The sequence below is a fragment of the Pieris napi genome, chromosome W (assembly GCF_905475465.1).
Source record: "Pieris napi chromosome W, ilPieNapi1.2, whole genome shotgun sequence".
Taxonomy (NCBI): Eukaryota; Metazoa; Arthropoda; class Insecta; order Lepidoptera; family Pieridae; genus Pieris; species Pieris napi.
Genome location: NC_062258.1, coordinates 1,263,718 through 1,278,523, shown reverse-complemented (window position 1 = coordinate 1,278,523; position 14,806 = coordinate 1,263,718). Strand labels below are relative to the sequence as shown.

General features: G+C 35.3%; 1 non-coding gene and 2 pseudogenes across 1 annotated transcript; 1 reads left to right on the top strand and 2 right to left on the bottom strand.

Moving 5' to 3' along the window:
- LOC125062089 overlaps positions 1-14,806 on the bottom strand; it is a 302,676-nt pseudogene that overhangs the window by 188,349 nt on the left and 99,521 nt on the right.
- LOC125062126 lies at positions 2,519-2,637 on the bottom strand. The gene has a single exon (XR_007119203.1). It is a non-coding gene; the product is annotated as a 5S ribosomal RNA (ribosomal RNA).
- LOC125062127 lies at positions 13,190-13,310 on the top strand (annotated as a pseudogene).

Sequence of the window (14,806 nt, the reverse complement as noted above, 5' to 3'; positions counted from 1 at the left end):
AAAGTGTAAATAAACAAGATCGACCTTCCTCGCCGATCTTTCGTGTGTTTTCCCTTTCGGAATTAAATATAAGTGAATCTTTGTAGCTAATATGATAAATGTAAATCATTTTCTCACCCACAACTAATCATAACATATAGTAAACACTATATAAACATTTAATATTAAAATTTGTGTATCACCTTGTTAGTCTTAAGTTCATCCTCCATTTTACTAACCCTCATCTTTTCCTCCCCCGGGAACATGTACGATTTACAACCGTACAGGTATTGCAATGTAAATGACACCATGCAATATGATTTGCTTGTGTGTTCATTTACATTATATCTTATTATATTCACTAAAGTTAGTCGGCATTCAGACCTCGTACCGGGCGCGACTCTTAATCTCATCTCACCCCACTAGTTTAGTCCATTGCTCATAAAATAAATAATAATCTTTAAATATCTTAATAATTTATCCCAACCCCGAACAGACGTCGTCTTCGCCTTAAACAAGAAGGAGGTGGCGGCGGCGGTATTCCTCGACATGGAGAAGGCTTTCGACCGAGTCTGGCACGCGGGGCTGGTGCACAGGCTCCTCAGCTCTGACTTCCCGCGGCGCGTGGTGGCGATCATCAGCTCCTTCCTCTCTGACCGGCGTTTCTACGTCTCCGTCGAGGGATCAAGTCGAGCTGCCGGCCGATCGCCGCGGGGGTCCCTCAAGGAAGCTGCCTCTCTCCTGACCTATATTCAATTTAGACCTCCTCCCATTAAGACACAAACTGGCCTTATACAAGGCCTATATCAGGCCACATCTCACGTACGCGGCGCCCGCGTGGTATGCTCTCGCGGCCGAGACGCATCGGCGTCGGTTACGCGCCGTGCAGAGCACCACCCTGCGACGTATCGTCGACGCGCCGCGATACGTGAGAAACGCGACTATTACGAGAGACTTGAGACAGCAGGGTCTGGATGAGTTTATCGGCGAGCTGGCGAGGCGCATGTTTGAGCGTGCGGACGCCTCCGGCTTCGAGCACCTCCAGCGCCTCGCCCCGCATCATACACGACCTCCAGACCACAGGCGAGCCTTCCCGCGCGAGCTGGTCCGCGCGGAATCGGATGATTCTCTTTAACACATAACATCAACATTCAAGACAAAAGGGCTGGCCCCCTCCCGTTGGCGTCTCGGAGCGCGCAGAGGATTCGTCCGCTGGTCTGCCTCGCTGGGCTTCCCTCGGGTAACCGAGGGTCTCACCCGGTGTGGTACGACCGCGCCCGCGCGCGCCCGTTGCTGCCACGGGGGGGCGCCACCAGCCCCACTGACACGTGACTAAAGGCGCTGCGTGAGCGAAGTCGCTCCGCAGCGCAAACGAAGTTCAGGGCCGCTCCAGGCCCGCTCCGACGACCGTCCCGCCGTTGAGCGGGACGCGTACCCCGCAACCCCCCGCAAGCCCATGGGCGTAACGGGGTTCCCAGCGCCACTTAAGTGTGATTGCGCGGAAGAAAGCAGACGACGACTGCCAAATACAGAGCAGAGATCGTATGCTTTAAATAATTTTTGGTTACATCTACATAGTTATTACGTAACTATGATGATGCATTTCTCATTTCTCTCTTTATTTATTTATACTTTACTAGCGGACCCGACAGACGTTATCCTGTCTTAACTATGAATATTGATTTCAAATTGGTATAATTAATTAGAAAATATTTAGAACATTGTTTATTATTCTAATGCTTTATGTTATACAACATTCTTTATTTGTTTTTCTGGCTCGCATATTATTAGGTATATTCTCAATATAATAACTCCGATCGAATCATTTATTTTAAACGATATTCATTTTTCTTACATCCTCTTTGACGATATTTGCAGCACGCATTCTGTCAATGGTATGTCAAACGCCATAAGGTTACATCAAAAAGTTCGAATTATATGGTGGTTAAGTATTCGTAAATTTTCTCATTTTCCGCGCTTTTTTTTTCTTTTATAAGAACCTTCTCCTGACAATTACAAACAACAACAAAAAACAGACAAATCGGTCCAGCCGTTTTCATGTAATGTCGTGACAACGGAAAACGGGTTTCATTTTTATATACATATATAGATTACAGTAATCTAGGGATGTGAAATTCTGCATAAAAATAGATCAAATCAGTCATGAAGCAGTCATTTTACGATTTGGCATTCTAATAAACAATAAACCACAAGCCCTCATTATCAGAATGCCAAATCGTAAAATGACTGCTTCACGACTGATTTGAGCGCGACCGCCCCTGCGAAAACCGCTGTGCGAGTTCGAAAAGTGAGTTACAGAATCTCCAGGCTGTACTATTATTATAATATCTTTTAAAATACCTAGCATCGATAATGAAAACTTTTCCATTGTAATTAATAATGCAAGGAATAAAAAAAAACTTTAGAGGTGTCAAGGAACACCCGGATGGAACGAAGTTCCTTTCGATTAATTTATATGTTAATTGGTATCATAACAGTATGTTAGATTTTCTCGACACCAATCTTACGACGAAAAAAAAGCCAACATCACGATGTGTTCCCAGGCGGTCACCCATCCAAGTACTGACCTCGCCCGACGTTGCTTAACTTCGGTGATCGGACGAGAACCGGTGTATTCAACGTGGTATGGACGTTGGCGATAGCTCAATAGAAAATGTAAAATATAACAACTATAGCAAAAAGTGTCGTTACAACTTTTGGTCTTAATTTATACCGTCTAGCCCCCTTTCGCAACGCTCGATAACTTCGTTCCAAAAAGACTAATTTAGTTAAGTGATTCCAAAAATAATTTTCATTTCTTATCCCTACAAAAAAAAGCCAACATCACGAGGTGTTCTCAGGCGGTCACCCATCCAAGTACTGACCTCGCCCGACGTTGCTTAACTTCGGTGATCGGACGAGAACCGGTGTATTACAATAGCAAATAGCAAAACAGTGTCGTGACAACTTTTCGTAAGAATTTTTTTCGTCTAGCCCCCTTTCACAACGCGCGATAAGGAACTTCGTTCCAATAAATACATTTTAGTTGAATTTTTATTAGATACTGGTAAGAGTAGATAGTACAATTTATTATACGTACCAAAAATTGCCGACGGTAATTCTAATTTCAGCCGCCGCGAAAACTGGAAACACTTGCCACAGTGTTTCCGCCATATTATATTTGGGAGGAATTAAGATGTTTAAGGAGTTATTTTATGCAAGAAATTTATTTATTGAAGTGAAACTTTTTAAAGAAAATTATTACTGATACGTCACGAAGTTGTGCAGCGTTTTTGTCGAAGAAAAATGAGAGAGCGGTTGAGACCGATTGAGAGGGTGAGAAGGGCGAATTACTTTAGAAATCCTATTATTAAAATTAAAATTTCGTAAAGTGGATTTATTTATTTATTTATTAACACTTCGTTGCTAAAACAATAAATCAAACACAATACAAAAAAATAATAATAAGGGATGCAACGGGCGGCCTTATGAAATATATTTGACTTTATTCATGACTAGTAGACTCGGCCAAGCGTTGCTGTGATTTTTTATAGATAGTGATGTGTCCTGAAAAATAGTTTTCGCAGCGCAAACGATTGAAGGAAGTTTTTTGTTTATTTATTTACACCTTGGATTAGATTATTCAAGTTTTAGTTAGCATCCCTAATTTTTTGAAAATAAAACATAGCCTATGTCACTCGGGAATAGTGTAGCTTGCCAACGGTGAAAGAATTTTTAAAATCGGTCCAGTAGTCTCGGAGGCTATTCATTTCAAACAAACAAAAAATCAAATCTTTCCTCTTTATAATATTAGTATAGACAAATAGGTTGTGACAAAATTCATATATCGCTAGTCCCCACACTAGGACGTTCCCACATGGTACATGTTTAAACAGGTTTTATAGAAAAAGTAGTCTTAATTATATCTAATCAAACACAAGTCACAAGTCATTAAATATGCGTGAATGTGTGAGTGTGTAAATAATAGTAGATTCGATAACCAATTCGGCTAGCGTAATTTTAATGTGATTTGAGTGTGTGTGTGGATAAATAAGGCACTGTTACATAAAAAATACATCATTTATCAAAAAGTTGGCGCCTGGTAGATAGTAGCGCTGACCCCAGAGCTGGTACTTTCCTCAATAAGTATCACAATACGAGGAAATACATGCTTATAGGAACTCAAGGGCGAAATTTAAAAAAAATCATAATTCAATATCATTTATTCTTTTAGGTACACTTATGATATTTTATGAACGTCAAAAAGAAATACATATTAAGTGCTTCTAATTTTACATTTACTGCCAGTTCTCAAATCTAGGGCGTAGAACGGAAGAGAACTGGCAATAAACTCTCCGCCACTCTTTAATCGCCTAGTTTTTTGTTTTACACAACGTTTGTAAGGAACTGCAACCGTTACACCATGTTCCACATGACATCTTAAGTAATAAATAATAATAAAATAAATCAAAGATTTGTCCTCTATCAGCAGGAGGCATGGTGAAATAGGAGCACGCACTTACATTCTTGTGGTGTTGTCTTCACGCAAATAAGAAAGTGTTTTTTTCTATATATCCATTATAATTACTATGATAAGAATATTGTAGATACTGTAATATATTAATAATGACTATGTTTTTTACTGGAGTTTTCAGTTATACAACACTTCCCCCCCCCGACAGTCGGCGACGCCCTTGAATGTTATTCGTAATCCAACAAATATTTTATCTTAAAGATCATTAGGAATGAACGGTCTGTTGAACAGTGAACAGTGACTATATCTTATTAAATTCCTTATTATTATTTGTGATAGCATTGCTCAAAATACTGGAGGAATTTGAAAAATTATTTCGACAATTAATCCCTGTTAAACTTAAAAAAGTGCGTGCGTACAAAGTACACAATGTCAGAAGTGAAACTTCTTTGTAAATTAATCTTAATTCTTCTTCATTAATACAAATCTAAAACATTAGATTTCCTCAAGTCGCGACTTAGAGGGAGGGTCAAAGTCAAAGTCAAATCATTTATGTCAATTAGACCATCTAAAACGGCACTTTTGAACGTCAAAAAAAAATACAAAGAAGATTCTAGTTGCCCCTTCCAAAAGGTAGTTTCTTGTGGAGAAGAATGGGCCAGAAACTCCACACTTACTCTTTTAAAATAGGTTTACAATATTTTGTTACATTTGTTAAATAATTATATGATATATTTTAGTTTATGTTAAGTTTAGTTATTTATTTCAATGTATATTATTTTATTATTATATCTTAATATATATAAATCTCGTGTCACAATGTTTGTCCTCAATGGACTCCTAAACTACCGAACCGATATCAATCAAATTTGCACACCATGTGCAGTTCGATCCAACTTGAGAGATAGGATAGTTTAAATCTCAAATTATAGTCGCAATTTTAATTTATTGCTAATTATTTGTCTGTTATTATTTGATAGTCACAAATCACAATTCTAATAGATGGCGCCGCGCTGTGTTGAAAGTACCAACGTTTCACATAAGATACTATTTAACATCTGTAACAAAAACCTTAGCCACAGCAACGCTTGGCCGAGTCTACTAGTGCATTTATATTTTTTTAGTGATATTATATGTGAAGACAATGTACTCTTAGAATAAACTACTATACTAAAAAAGTTATCATACATGTTCCTCACATATTTTCAGGGAAAAAGGAAGATATGTTAGGAATTTAATTGTCATATTAAGTGTAGAAAGTCAATACTGATAATACTTGACATTTTAATTTACAATTCTTTATTTGAGATTCATTAAATTATTTTGCATAAAATATAAAATACTAATATTACATAAATTCTCTATACGAAATTTTAATTTAAAAAATAGAATTTCTATAAGGTAATTCGCCCTTCTCACTCTCTCTCCCTATCGACAAAATTGCTGCAAAAATTTTACCCTCATGCGCCATCTTAGAAGTTTCACTTCAAAAATCAATGGCGCTACAACCTTTTTAGGTCTGGGCCTCAGATTTCTGTATCTGTTTCATGATCCTTTGGTAATCTAATAGGCAAGTAGGTCAGCCTATAGTACCTAACGCATGTCTTCACTTTTTGGGTCTAAGGCAAGCCGGTTTCCTCACGATGTTTTCCTTCACCGTTCGAGCGAATGTTAAAGGCGCACATAGAAAGAAAGTACATTCGTACACAGCCGGGGCTCGAACCTACGACCTCAGGAATGAGGGTCGCAAAAGTTAGGGTATTACCGACGACTCATTGGTCTAATGGTTAGTACCCCTGACTGCGAAACCATGGGTCCCGGGTTCGATCCCCGGCTGAGACGAACATCGATGAGATAAGCATTTGGTGTTGTGCTTAGGTCTTGGGTGTTTAAATATGTATTTATATGTCTATCTATCTATAATATGTATGTATATCCGTTGCCTAGTACCCATAACACAAGCTTCACCAGCTTACCATGGGACTAGGTCAATTGGTGTGAATTGTCTTTAAAAAAAAAAAAAATTATAACAACTTCGATAATGTCTGAAAAAGTAGTCATAGCAAATGTACTATATTTATAGAAAACATATATACCCTTATTATATATGGCAAAATATGTTGCTAAGCCCAAAACTCCAAAGGCTGGACCAATTGAAGTATATTTCCTTGAACTCTGAGGAAAGGCTTTTATGAAGAGAAAATTGGAAAATATTTAGTACTTTGAGTTTTATTTCGGAAAAGCAAACAGTCTCTATGAAAGCAAAATGTTCCATGTTATGTATTTACTAAAAAGGGGGGTTCGGGGGGGGACACAAAATTAACATAATGAAATTGCCCACGGAAGATGCTACGGCATTGGACATAATTTAAAAACAACATTCGAATAATAATAGAATTTATGTTACACTTAATGTAAGAGAACAATAATTAATATTTATTTATTTAATTTTTCAAATGTAAACTGAACTTTACTCACTATAATGACTCCTTTTCCAGTCTTTTATTATTTAATTGTAATTACATAATTATTTGCATGCAATCAAAAATTATTTTTAATATTGCCAAAGAAGTATAACTTAACAAAGTTTCAAGAAATTATTGACCAGATAGTGTCATAATACTTAATTCCTTAAACATATATCGTACCGACTCCCTTCCCTCTCTTACACAATAAATACATCGAACAGGTTCTGCTGCACAAATATGAATTCAACCTCTGCAGCAGCGGATATGGAAAGTAAAATAAAATCATCAAAATTAATTTATTCCCACAGGTAACATTAAATATTGACGACTCATTGGTCTAGTGGTTAGTACCCCTGACTGCGAAACCACGGGTCCCGGGTTCGATCCCCGGCTGAGACGAACATCGATGTGATGAGCATTTGGTTATGTCTTGGGTTGGGTGTTTAAATATGTATTTATATGTCTATCTATCTATAATATGTATGTATATTCGTTGCCTAATACACATAACTCAAGCTTCACCAGCTTAGCATGGGACTAGGTCAATTGGTGTGAATTGTCTTAAAAATAAATATAGTTCTCAAATTAAGGGCGTAGGTCTCAACCTACGCCCTTGCCAGTTTTTATTTCAGTTTAGTATTAGTTAGTAGTACATTGAGATGTACTGGCAATAAACTCTCCGTCAGAGTAGTCACTAGAACTATACAAAATATCTCTGACTTAAAAAATGTAATAAAACTTCAAAATCGACCCGATTATAAAAAAAAAACTATAGAATTTGACGCCGCACTCAATCGAAGATTTATCATCGAATCACCGCGTACAAATTTATTTTGACACTTGCACAGACTCATTGGAATTGGAATCTTATAGTCTAGTAATAAAACCTCTTTGAATTTAAAAAGAAATTTTAGCCGGCGTCTGTGAACCATTTTGATTTTTAGAATGATAAATTAGTTCTTAATTCAAATTGATTTTTTATGTAATGAGATATGTTTCTTTAATTTTTTTCTTTTTTTTTACAATTGGACTTCCGGTCAGGCTTTAGTCTATAGACCATCCCGCCTTGTCTTTGATTACTCCGCCATTTTGTTATTACAATTAATTGGCCCGTCCCGGCCGGAAAATGTTCCACATAAGTTCTTTAACATTGTGGAACATTTTTTTGTTCTATCATCTATAGTTTTCGCAGCGCATGCGATGCAAGATATTTCATAGGCATTTTTACACCTTGGGTAACATTATTGTTGTTTTAGTAGGGATCCTTATTTATTTCTTGCAATTAAAATAACCAATATCAATCAGTGATAATGTAGCATTAAAATGGTGAAAGAATTTTTTAAACCGGTCCAGTACTTTTTGAGCCAAATCCTTACAAACACATACATACAAATCTTTCCTCTTTATTATTAGTATAGACTAGTAGACTCGGCCAAGCGTTGCTGTGGCTAAGATTTTTGTTATATTACATAGTAGTAAACTATTCAAGAGAAACGGCAGGAGAACACCAATCCACCGTTGTAGCTTATATGAAACGTTGGCATTTATTTTGATAAGGATCAATACCTAGGTACGAATAAAGAGCCTTTTCTAGCGGTGGTATTTTAATTAAAAAATAATAATAAATGGACGCTTATTGTGACGTAACTATAAAAGATAGATACATGCTGTCGCGACATTTTTTATAGATAGTGATGTGTCCTGAAAAATTGTAATGCATCATTTAAAGAAAAACGCTTTTACCGGATTAAAGTTATGTTTATTATTATAAAAAATTAATATTATAAAGTTATAAATTTATAATAATAAACATAACTTTAATCCGGTAAAAGCTTTTTTCTTTAAATGTGTAAAGGTTATGTTAATCAAAGACAATACTATGTAATGCATCATTTTGTTCTATCATTAATAGTTTTCGCAGCGCAAACGATTGAAGGAAGTTTTTTGTTTATTTTTTTACACCTTGGGTTAGATTATTCAAGTTTTAGTAAGCAACCCTATTTTTTTGAAAATGAAACATAGCCTATGTCACTCGGGAATAGTGTAGCTTGCCAACGGTGAAAGAATTTTTGAAATCGGTCCAGTAGTTTCGGAGCCTATTCATTCCAAACAAACAAAAAAATCAAACCTTTCCTCTTTATAATATTAGTATAGTAAAAGGTTCAGAGATTCTGTAATACTATATCTTGGGTTTTATATAATTACGACACATATATACACTGAGACACTATCGCAGTTTATTAAACCCGTTTGTTGCCGAAAATCGAACCCCGTACTTTATAAAACAACGTGAAACAAATGCACTCAAAGTTCAACCGCAAGCCAGTCTGATCTTTATTGCATGCACCGCGGACCAATTGTGGTATCGGCGAGACTTAATTCAATATACTGTGTACTCTTTATAGCGTTATAACTAAACATTCTCTATAACGTAAAATGAGTTAAATTTGTTTGGTTGAACACAAACATCATACATTATTGCACTCTTTATAACGTAACAGCCATTCTCTATTACGAAAAAATATTTCATTTTTAGACATCAACATACATAAGTGTAATTGTTTTTATAATCAGCTTACAAAACTAACCTATTGAGGTGCCGAAATTTCCAAGAAAGACACCTGCCTTGCGATTCTGTAACTCACTTTTTGAACTCACACGTTTTCGCATCGGAGGAAAACCGCTGTGTGAGTTCGAAAAGTGAGTGAGGTCATAAACAACCGTCTCGCCTTTGTTATTGTTAATTGCATTGACACGTGTGCCATTATTCTTAGATTACATTGCCTGTAGAAAATTTTGGTCACAGTTACTAAACACACCATCTTCACCTATCGTGTATTACGTCAGACAATTAACAGAATATTTGTGTTTAGAATAATTTATCTATTGATAGTAATAAAATTAGAATTTTTTGTAATTTCTCTTCCCTCCGTATAACGAAAATCCCTCGGTCCCTTGAAATTCGTTATAAAGACTTTACACTGTATATATACCCTTATACTGATATATCTAATACTAGCAAACCCCGCGAACTCCGTTTCGTCACCTTCGTTTTATGAACAATTAGTTTGGTGATTAAAAGATGAAGAAAAAATTTTTTTTTGTAAGATTTTCCCGCTTTTCTGTTGAAATTTTTCCTGAATTTTCTTTGCTATAAACCTCACGGAGCCCGAGACCTTTCCAACGAATGCAAAACCGTGGAAATCGGTTCGTGCGTTCTGGAGTTATAGCGTCAGGAAGGAAAACCCGACTTATTTTTATATAGTAGATATAAAATTCTCGTGTCACAATGTTCGTTCCCATACTCCTCGGAAACGGCTTGACCGATTTTTATGAATTTTTTTTACGCATATTATAAGTCTGAGAATCGGACCACTATCTATCTTTCAAACCCCTAAGTGATGTCCAAACCAATTTTTTTTTTTAGATTATTTTCTTGTTTTTATTTTTTTATGTCACAGCAAACAAAAATACATACAACCCTTTTTCACCTACTCTACGATCAACCCCTATTTTGTCTAGAAATAATACACATGGCAAAACAATTCGCCGGTTGAGCTGTGTGATAAGTATAAAATCGTGTTACAAATGTGATGGATTTTGATATGATGCTGTCTCGTGTCTGAATCGCACCCTTAATTTCGCTTAAAAAGTTTATGAATGTATCAATAACGTACAAAGTGCAGACTTAATTGAAATTAGTATTACGTTACATTTGTATGGGGACATCAGGCATTCCCTTAGGATATATAAACATAATGAATGAAGCTCAAATGTGTTGCTGAAATATGTATTTTAAGAACAACATTTATGTTATTTTACTTGAAAAAAAATAGAATTAAAATGTAAATGACGGGCCAAAACTGGCGTCCACAGATTAACAAACAAATTAACTGAAACATTAGTTAACATATAATTTTAGTTTTGTATTTTATTGACATTATCAAATTGGCTTTAAATAAAGGATTTGGGGAGGATTTTTAATTGTAAATATCCAATAATAATAATGAAATAATTATTTATTTATTTACACTTTGTGAAGGAAACTGGCCTTATTGCTTTCGAGCGATCTCTTCCAGGCAACCACTGTGAGAAAAGAAAAAAAATTAGATAAGGTAGGCAAGAAGTGCAAAAATACATATTACATAATATAGTTATTTAAAAAAAAAACGAAACAGGAACAAAAAACAAACTAAACTAAACTAAAGGATACATGAAAAATAAAATTAAAAAGTGCACATGAATCATAATAATTTAATTTAAGATTATATTTCAGATACTTTTACATACTATATCATTCTATCTTAATTTCTAGATATATGTGTGTCCGTTTTTGGCAAATGCCTCATCCAAATTCTAACATTTCTGTCTTTACCGCTCTCTGCCATAAAAAAAACCAGTGGCGCTACAACCTTTTAGGTCTGGGCCTCAGAAACCCGTGATCATGTGTCAATCTAAACACATATAGAAATCTGAGGCTCAGACCTTAAAAGGTTGTAACGCTATTGTTTTAGTATTAGACTAAAATATCGAAATTTAAAGCTTCAAATAGTAGTTTATGCAAGTGTCATATAATAGAGGGTATTAAAACATGAGTTTTTTTACCTTCAAAATAAGATTACACGAATGTTTTAATATAAAGTTGCACACACTTTATTTAATCTCATGGCTATAGGTAGCTACATTAAATAATATGCAATATAAAAGAAACACGTTATTTATTATAAGTCTGTTATTGGTCTATTGGCTCGGAACCAGCGCGTTGCGCGCGCAGCTCGCTCACCACAGATAATGTGATCTTTAATTGAATTGAATCCTCCTTGGTCGGGACACATTGTACTTTTATAATTAAAAAATTGTTTTAAAGTAAATGTAAATAAAATATGCCAATAAAAGTCTGTATTTCATTTCATAATTAGAATATTACCGTATGAGATTATATAAAAGAAATTTTGTGTTATTGTCAGGATTTAAGTATATAAGAGTTTTTTTTATTTTATTACATGAGTCCTTCAGTCGTTGTTTTTTTTTTATTTTTATTTATGGCTCTGGCACGACATGTGCATTAGCCAGCGTCAAGTATAGGATTTTTATAATTCGTGCTTGTCTTTTTAGAAATTCGACAGTGTCCTCTATGTATGGTTTAAGCACTCGCCAGGTACCGCACAACCCTCCCATAGGCCGAGAACAAATTTAAATTAAATTAAAACTTGCCCTCGAACCGGTAATCGAACCCGGTACCCCTCACCTAGCTGCCACTTAATAAGACCGCTAGGCTATGAGGCCCCTTTCAGTCGTTGTTAGAGGTTTGGTTTGATATTCCAACGTGTTCAATAGATGGCGCTTCATGCGGATAAAACGCACTAGCGTTTCAATTCATAACACCAATAATATGTTTGAACAAAGTATATCTGTTATGGTGACATCGTGTTGTAACTTGTGAAATGCCGTGGTTAGTCATTTTTAAAATTTTTGGGTTGCATCCTCATAGTTACTGCGTATCTATGCTGATGTAGTTATAATTTAGGGATGTGACATTCTGCATGAAAAATCAATTTGTTATTAATCGATTTTTTCCCAATTTTTGAATGAATTTCAAAATAAACACCCTAAATATTTTATTTTTCATTGTTTTTTTAAATTAAAATAAAACAGAAATTATAAACACAAATTATCGTTTAAGAATAATCAAAATCGAAATTAACTCTCTCGAAACTTTTCTCAAAATCTCGTTTTGATAGATTTTAGGTGAAATTTGATAAATGCTGAGTGTATGCCTTTTCAATAGCACATTGCAGTATTTTTGTTGTCTTTTTAATTGTATGTAATCTTGCGCTGCTGAATAAATTTATTTTACTTTTAAATTATAGTGTTCCATTCAAACTTGAGTTCTTGTAAAATTAACAGGTTTTATCATCCTTTCGATGTTTTACAAAAAAACATCAATGCATCGAGTACATCAATACATCCTCAAAGCATCGGATTCAATGTATCGCATTGTAAACATCGATGTATATCGAATATCCCTAATAGTTCGAGGTCCGGGTTATAAAAGACCAGACATATTGTCGGGAGGTGGCAGATGAAAAATCGACAATGATTGATTTTCAATTATAAAAATAATCGATTATTTTAAATATAAATAATCTTGTTGGAACGAAGTTATGGCGCGTTGCGAAAGGGGGATGGACGGAATAAATTTAGACCAAAAGTTGTAACGACACTTTTTGCTATAGTTGTTCTATTTTATATTTTCGATTTAGCTGTCGCCAACGTCTATACCACGTTGAATACACCGGTTCTCGTCCGATCACCGAAGTTAAGCATCGTCGGGCGAGGTCAGTACTTGGATGGGTGACCGCCTGAGAACACCTCGTGAGACTTTTTTTTCGTAGCAATAAGAAATTAAAATTATGTTTACTTAATCTAAATTAGTCGTAATAAACGTACACACGAATCCCTGTACAATAATAATTGCGGGGTCTGAAAAAAATGTTTGAGGAAAATGTCATGAAATTCTGCGAATTCAAAAATTTGCGAACTAATATCACAACGAGAACAGCTTATGGAGATGAACCAGATGAGACTGAATTAAAACATCTGAACCACGAAATACGATTATTCATTGCGCCACTTAATTTATATTTACTATTTAATGGTAGTTTTCCAATTACAGCCATGCGATTCTGTAACTCACTTTTCGAACTCACACAGCGGTATAGCATCGGCGGTCGCTCTCAAATCAGTCGTGAAGCAGTCATTTTATGATTTGGCATTCTGATAAGGTGGGAGCTTGTAGTTTATTGTTTATAAATTAATCGAAAGGAACTTCGTTCCATCCGAGTGTCCCTTGACACCTCTCAAGTTTTTTAATAATTGTATACTACGTGGGAGCTAATTACAAGGCAGAAAGAAAAATTTAATTCATATTTGAAATAACCTCTAAAACAAGAAAAGCTTTACGAGTTTTTAATCGATATTTGATGTCGGTTTTAGGGGGAACAATCTGTTGGACGAATCACCAGCCTGTGGTTGTGGGTTTGAACCCCAATCGTGCTCTGAGAAATTGACTCCAAATAAATCAGTGCAATTGAACTGAACAGCGTAAACATTTTGTCAATACAGATTATATTTTTACAGACGAAAAAAAAGGGTGCGTGTACTTATGTACGCGCGTTAGAAGTTATACTTCTTTGGCATTATTAAAAACAGATTTTGATGCAAATAATTAATTACAATTAAATAATCAAAAACTGAAAAAGGAGTCATTATAGTTAATAAAGTTCAGTTTACATTTGAAAAATTAAATAAATAAATATGTATTATTATTCTCTTACATTACATTAAGTGTATCATAAATTCTATTATTATTCGAATGTTGTTTTTAAATTATGTCCAATGCCGTAGCATCTTCCGTGGGCAACTTCATTCTGTCAATTTTGTGTCATGCGCGCGCGCATCGTAAAATTTCACTCTCATCAATTTTTCATAACGCGCCTAAAGAAGTATAACTTCAAAAAGTTGTAATCAATCCAAATATTTATTAAGACCCTCGTGCACTAACACTAGGGGGAGACACTCATATGAACTTAATGTCAAATTAAATCATAAGTATAATCAAATTATCTTCCATGGGGATGACGAATTCGCTTTTATTTTTAGGGTGATTTTTACGTTAGTATAAGCCAAGTCATTAAGTACTAGCAATGCGGTTTCTACTAACGCCCGAACCCAATAACCTATCTCAATCCATATAAATCCACGATCTGACATAGTAATCTTAATCCAAATGTTGTAACAAGTGTGCCAATAACCAATCGACGGATTGTAATAGCCATCTGTCGATACAAGCTATCCATGGGAGGTCGTATCGGTGTCTGTGGAT